The sequence below is a fragment of the Saccopteryx leptura genome, chromosome 4, assembly GCF_036850995.1.
Source record: "Saccopteryx leptura isolate mSacLep1 chromosome 4, mSacLep1_pri_phased_curated, whole genome shotgun sequence".
NCBI classification, from domain to species: Eukaryota; Metazoa; Chordata; class Mammalia; order Chiroptera; family Emballonuridae; genus Saccopteryx; species Saccopteryx leptura.
In genome coordinates, this window is record NC_089506.1 from 173,521,195 (window position 1) to 173,527,616 (window position 6,422).

The following is a 6,422-nucleotide window of genomic DNA, read 5'->3' on the forward strand; positions in this document are numbered from 1 at the left end:
TGAACTTAATAAGTAGAGGGGATAGAAAAGAGAGGGTTTTATTTTACAATTCAATTACTGGTGAAAGTACAATTATTTTGATTACTGACTGTTGCAATAAACTGTTTGAAATTTTAATTTTTATTAAAATTGTGATTATAGACTAAATAAAATTAATATAAGCCAAGAAAACATTTTCAGGAATTCAGTGAAGAAAATTATTTTATATCAGATACATTAAAAAAAAAAAAAAGAAAGAAACACGGAGAGGGCCGCCCAACTCCTGGGAGCAAACAGCATCCCAAAGACACTCACATGGCAGGAAATGAATTTAGCGGAGAGCAGAGGGCCATGGGCCCCAGAAACAAAGCCCCAGCCGGCAGTCCCAGAGCCTAGAAGAAGCGTATGGACAGTATTTAGCTCTGAAACAAGTCAGGATACGGTTTGTGAGAAAGGGACAGATTTCTCAAATCCAGGATTCTTCTTAAAGGGACCACTCAGAAAACCTCTTTCACAAGCATTGACCCGGGACTCTGGGAGACTGGGAGAGTGGAGAGGAACTGAGTAGCAGGAAGATAGTGTAATCTAGGAGGCACAGGTAGAAACAGTTTGAGGGGCTGAGTCACTCCCCAAATCTGAAGAGAATATTTCTCCTGGAACCAGCAATACCAGCAAAGGGAAGCAGGACACCAGCTAAACAAGCTCTTCAACGGCACTCAGAGCAGAGTCACTTAGAAGGAGGGAGCCTTAAGGAATACAGTATTGAGTGCTAGGGTCTGAGGTACAGTACCCCCAACCACACTGCTGAGGGCTAGCTGGAGGGCGGGTGGCGGCAGGACATGAAAGCACAGTCCAGTCGGTGGGGGCGGAAGCGGGCCTTGACTGAGGCTTTGCATGAGCTCAGTCTTGCCCAGTGGGGGCAGAAGGGCCACACAAAAGTCCTGCGAGCTGCAGGCTCGCCTGCATTCCCGCCCACAGCGGAAAGGCAAAAACCTAAGATCTACAGAAACCCACGACAGAGCGCAAGCCAGCAGCCTCACCCGACCCGCAGAACCAGGGCTTGCAGCCCAATGCATGAGCACAACTCTGCCTGTGGAGGTGGGGTGAAAGCCAGAGAACAGGTGGAGGCCAGGAGCTGAGTGCAGGTGTGCAGCCACACCTGGCCTGTGGAGCCGGGGCTTGCATCCCTATGTGCAAAAACAACTCTACCTGTGGGAGTGGGGTAAAAGCCCAGGAACAGACAGAGAACTGGGGCTGAGCATAGGCATGCAGCCCCACCTGACCCACAGAGCCTGGGACTTTCAGCCCAACTTGCAAATGCAGCTCCGCCTATGGGGGCGGGCGAAAACCTGGGAATAAGCTGAGACCCGTGGCTGAGCAAAGGTGCTCACCCCTGCCCGTGGTGCAGAGGCTTGCGGCCCTGGGCACAGTGTGCAGTCCCACCCACCTTGGCATGGTGAAAGCCAAGTCTTGTAGACCCGGGTACATGAACACAGCCCCTCCCATGGAGGAGAGGCAGAAACCACAGCAACATCCACAGCCAGTCAGCAACGGTCATACCCAAACACCTGAACGCTGGAGGCAGTGGCAGAGGGGGTGGTGGGCCTGCAGACAGACCACACCTAGGAAACACAGAGGCCACATCCATTGGACTACAGTGGCCACACCCTTCTTATACACAGACAAAATGGGAAGGCAGAGAAATACAACCCAATTGAATCAAGAGAAATCACCAGAAAAGGAATTGAATGAGTTAGATATAACCAAATTACTGGATGCAGAGTTTAAAATAATGATTGTTAGGATGCTCAGAGATCTTAGAACAACAATAGATGATCATAATGAACAACTAAATAAAGAGACAGCAAGTATAAAAAATGACATTGAAATACTAAAAAAGAATCAGTCAGAAATGACAAATACAATATCAGAAATGAAGACCACACTGGAAGAAATTAACAGCAGGATTGATGAAGCTGAAGATTGAATCAGTGAGTTAGAGGACAAGATAAACGAAAGCACAGAAGCGAGCAGCAAAAAGAAAAGAGACTCAAAAAGTCTGAGGAAACTCTAAAAGAGCTCTGTGACAACATAAAGAGAAATAACATCTACATCATAGGAGTTCCTGAAGAAGAAGAGAAAGAACAAGGGCTAGAGACATTGTTCAATCAAATCGTAGCTGAAAACTTCCCTAAATCAATACAGGAAAAAGTCACACAAGTTCAAGAAGCACAGAAAATTCCATTAAAGAGTAACCCAAAGAAATCTACACCAAGACACATCATAATTAAAATACCAAAGCTAAGAGAAAATATTAAAAGCTGCTAGAGAAAAAAAAAGACTATTACCTACAAAGGAATCCCCATAAGGATGGCATCTGACTTCTCAACAGAAACAATTGAGGCCAGAAGGGAATGGCAAGAAATATTCAAAGTAATGCAGAACTAGAGCCTACAACCAAGACTACTTTATCCAGCAAGGCTATTGTTTAAAATTGAAGGAGAAATAAAAAGGTATCCAGACAAAAAAAAATACTCAAGGAATTTATTACAACCAAACCAGTGGTGCAAGAAATGTTAAAGGGCCTGTTGTAAACAGATCAAAGTGGGAAAAGAATATAGTAAAAAAAAAGGAATATAGTCTTAAAGAATAAAATGGCAAGAAACAATTACATATCAGTAATAACCTTAAATGTAAATGGATTAAATTATCCAATCAAAAGACATAGAGTAGCTGTGTGGATAAGAAAACAGGACCCATACATATGCTGTCTACAAGAGACACACCTCAAAACAAAAGACGCATATAGACTGAAGGTAAAAGGATGGAAAAAAAATATTTTATGCAAATGGAAATGAAAAAAAGCTGGGGTAACAATACTTATATCAGACAAAATGGACTTTAAAACAAAGGCTATAGTAAGAGATAAAGAAGGTCACTACATAATGATAAAGGGAGCAATCCAACAGGAAGATATTACCATTATAAATATCTCTGCGATAGCAACAGAGGAAAGATGTATGGAATACAACCAAATAAAAACAAAAGAGAGAAAGATGAAAGAGAAGGATCAAATAAGACACAAAACTAACAGAAAGCAATCTACAAAATGGCAAAAGGGAACTCACAAGTGTAAATAATTACACTAAATGTAAACAGATTAAATTCAACAATAAAAAGGCACAGAGTAGCAGAATAGATTAAAAAAGAAAATCCAACTGTATGCTGCCTACAAGAAACTCATCTAAGTAACAAGGATAAAAACAAATTCAAAGTGAAAGGCTGGAAAACAATACTCCAAGCAAATAACATCCAAAAAAAAGCAGGCGTAGCAATACTCATATCTGAAAATGCTGATTACAAGACAGCAAAAGTACTCAGAGACAAAAATGGCCATTTCATAATGGCTAAGGGGACACTGAATCAAGAAGACATAACAATTCTTAATATATATGCACCAAACCAAGGAGCACCAAAATATATAAGACAGCTACTTATTGACCTTAAAACAAAAACTGACAAAAATACAATCATACTTGGAGACCTCAATACACCGCTGATGGCTCTAGATCGGTCATCCAAACAGAGAATCAACAAAGATATAGTGGCCTTAAACAAAACACTAGAGCACCTGGATATGATAGACATCTACAGGACCTTTCATCCTAAAGTGACTGAGTATACATTTTTCTCCAGTGTACATGGATCATTCTCAAGAATTGACCATATGTTGGGCCACAAAAACAACATCAGCAAATTCAGAAAAATCGAAGTTGTCCCAAGCATATTTTCTGATCATAAAGCCTTGAAACTAGAATTCAAAAATAAATCCTACAAAAATGTGGAAACTAAACAACATATTTTTAAAAAATGAATGGGTCAAAGAAGAAATAAGTGCAGAGATCAAAAGATATATACAGACAAATGAAAATGACAATACGACATATCAGAATCTATGGGATGCAGCAAAAGCAGTGATAAGAGGGAAGTTCATATCACTTCAGGCATATATGAACAAACAAGAGAGAGCCCAAGTGAACCACTTAACTTCCCACCTTAAGGAACTAGAAAAAGAAGAACAAAGACAACCCAAAACCAGCCAAAGAAAGGAGATAATAAAAATCAGAGCAGAAATAAATGAAATAGACAACAGAAAAACTATAGAAAAAATTAATAGAACAAGGAGCTAGTTCTTTGAAAAGATCAACAAAATTGACAAACCCTTGGCAAGACTTACCAAGGAAAAAAGAGAAAGAACTCATATAAACAAAATCCAAAATGAAAGAGGAGAAATCACCACGGACATAATATACAAAGAATTATTGTAGAATACTATGAAAAACTTTATGCCACTAAATTCAACAACCTAGAAGAAATGGATAAATTCTTAGAACAATACAACCTTCCTAGACTGAGTCAAGAAGCAGCAGAAAGCCTAAACAGACCTATTAGTAGAGAAGAAATAGAAAAAACCATTAAAAACCTCCCCAAAAATAAAAGTCCAGGCCCAGATGGCTATACCAGCGAATTTTATCAAACATTTAAAGAAGACTTGGTTCCTATTCTACTCAAAGTCTTCCAAAAAATTGAAGAAGAAGCATTACTACCAAACAAATTTTATGAGACCAACATAACCCTCATACCAAAACCAGGCAAGGATGGCACAAAAAAAGAAAACTACAGACCAATATCTCTAATGAATACAGATGCTAAAATAATAAACAAAATACTAGCAAATCGAATACAACAACATATTAAAAAAATAATACATCATGATCAAGTGGGATTCATCCCAGAATCTCAAGGATGGTTCAACATACGTAAAACGGTTAACGTAATACACCATATCAATGAAACAAAGAACAAAAACCACATGATCTTATCAATAGATGCAGAAAGGGCTTTCGATAAAATACAACACAATTTTATGTTTAAGACTCTCAACAAAATGGGTATAGAAGGAAAATATCTCAACATGATAAAGGCCATATATGATAAACCATCAGCTAACATCATATTAAATGGCACTAAACTGAAGGCTTTCCCCCTTAAATCAGGAACAAGACAGGGTTGTCCACTCTCTCCACTCTTATTTAATGTGGTACTAGAGGTTCTAGCCAGAGCAATCAGACAAGACAAAGAAATAAAAGGCATTCATATCGGAAAAGAAGAAGTAAAGGTATCACTATACATCAAAAACCCCAAAGAATCCACAAAAAGACTACTAGAAACAATAAGCCAATACAGTAAGGTCGCAGGTTACAAAATTAACATACAGAAGGCAATAGCCTTTCTATATGCCAACAATGAAACATTTGAGACGAACTCAAAAGAATAATCCCCTTCACGATTGCAACAACAACAACAAAAAATACCTAGGAATAAACATAACAAAGAATGTAAAGGACTTATATAATGAAAACTATAAATCATTGTTAAGGGAAATCGAAAAAGATATAATGAGATGAAGAATATTCCTTGTTCTTGGTTAGGAAGAATAAATATAATCAAGATGGCCATATTACCCAAAGCAATATACAAATTTAATGCAATTCCCATCAAAATTCCAATGACATTTTTTAAAGAAATGGAGCAAAAAATTATCAGATTTATATGGAATTATAAAAAACTCTGAATAGCTGAAGCAATCCTAAAGAAAAAGAATGAACCTGGGGGCATTACAATACCTGACTTTAAACTATATTATAGGGCCACGACAATCAAAACAGCATGGTATTGGCAGAAAAATAGACACTCAGACCAATGGAACAGAATAGAAAACCCAGAAATAAAACCACATATATATAGTCAAATAATTTTTGATAAAGGGGCCAACAACACACAATGGAGAAAAGAAAGCCTCTTCAATAAATGGTGCTGGGAAAACTGGAAAGCCACATGCAAAAGAATGAAACTAGACTATAATTTGTCCCCCTGTACTAAAATTAACTCAAAATGGATCAAAGATCTAAACATAAGACCTGAAACAATTAAGTACATAGAAAAAGACATAGGTACTCAACTCATGGACCTGGGTTTTAAAGAGCATTTTATGAATTTGACTCCAAAGGCAAGAGAAGTGAAGGCAAAAATTAATGAATGGGACTACATCAGACTAAGAAGTTTTTGCTCAACAAGAGAAACTGATAACAAAATAAACAGAAAGCCAACTAAATGGGAAATGATATTTTCAAACAACAGCTCAGATAAGGGCCTAATATCCAAAATATACAAAGAACTCATAAAACTCAACAACAAACAAACAAACAATCCAATAAAAAAATGGGAAGAGGACATGAACAGACACTTCTCCCAGGAAGAAATACAAATGACCAACAGATATATGAAAAGATGCTCATCTTCGTTAGTTATTAGAGAAATGCAAATCAAAACGGCAATGAGATACCACCTCACACCTGTTAGATTAGCTATTATTAACAAGA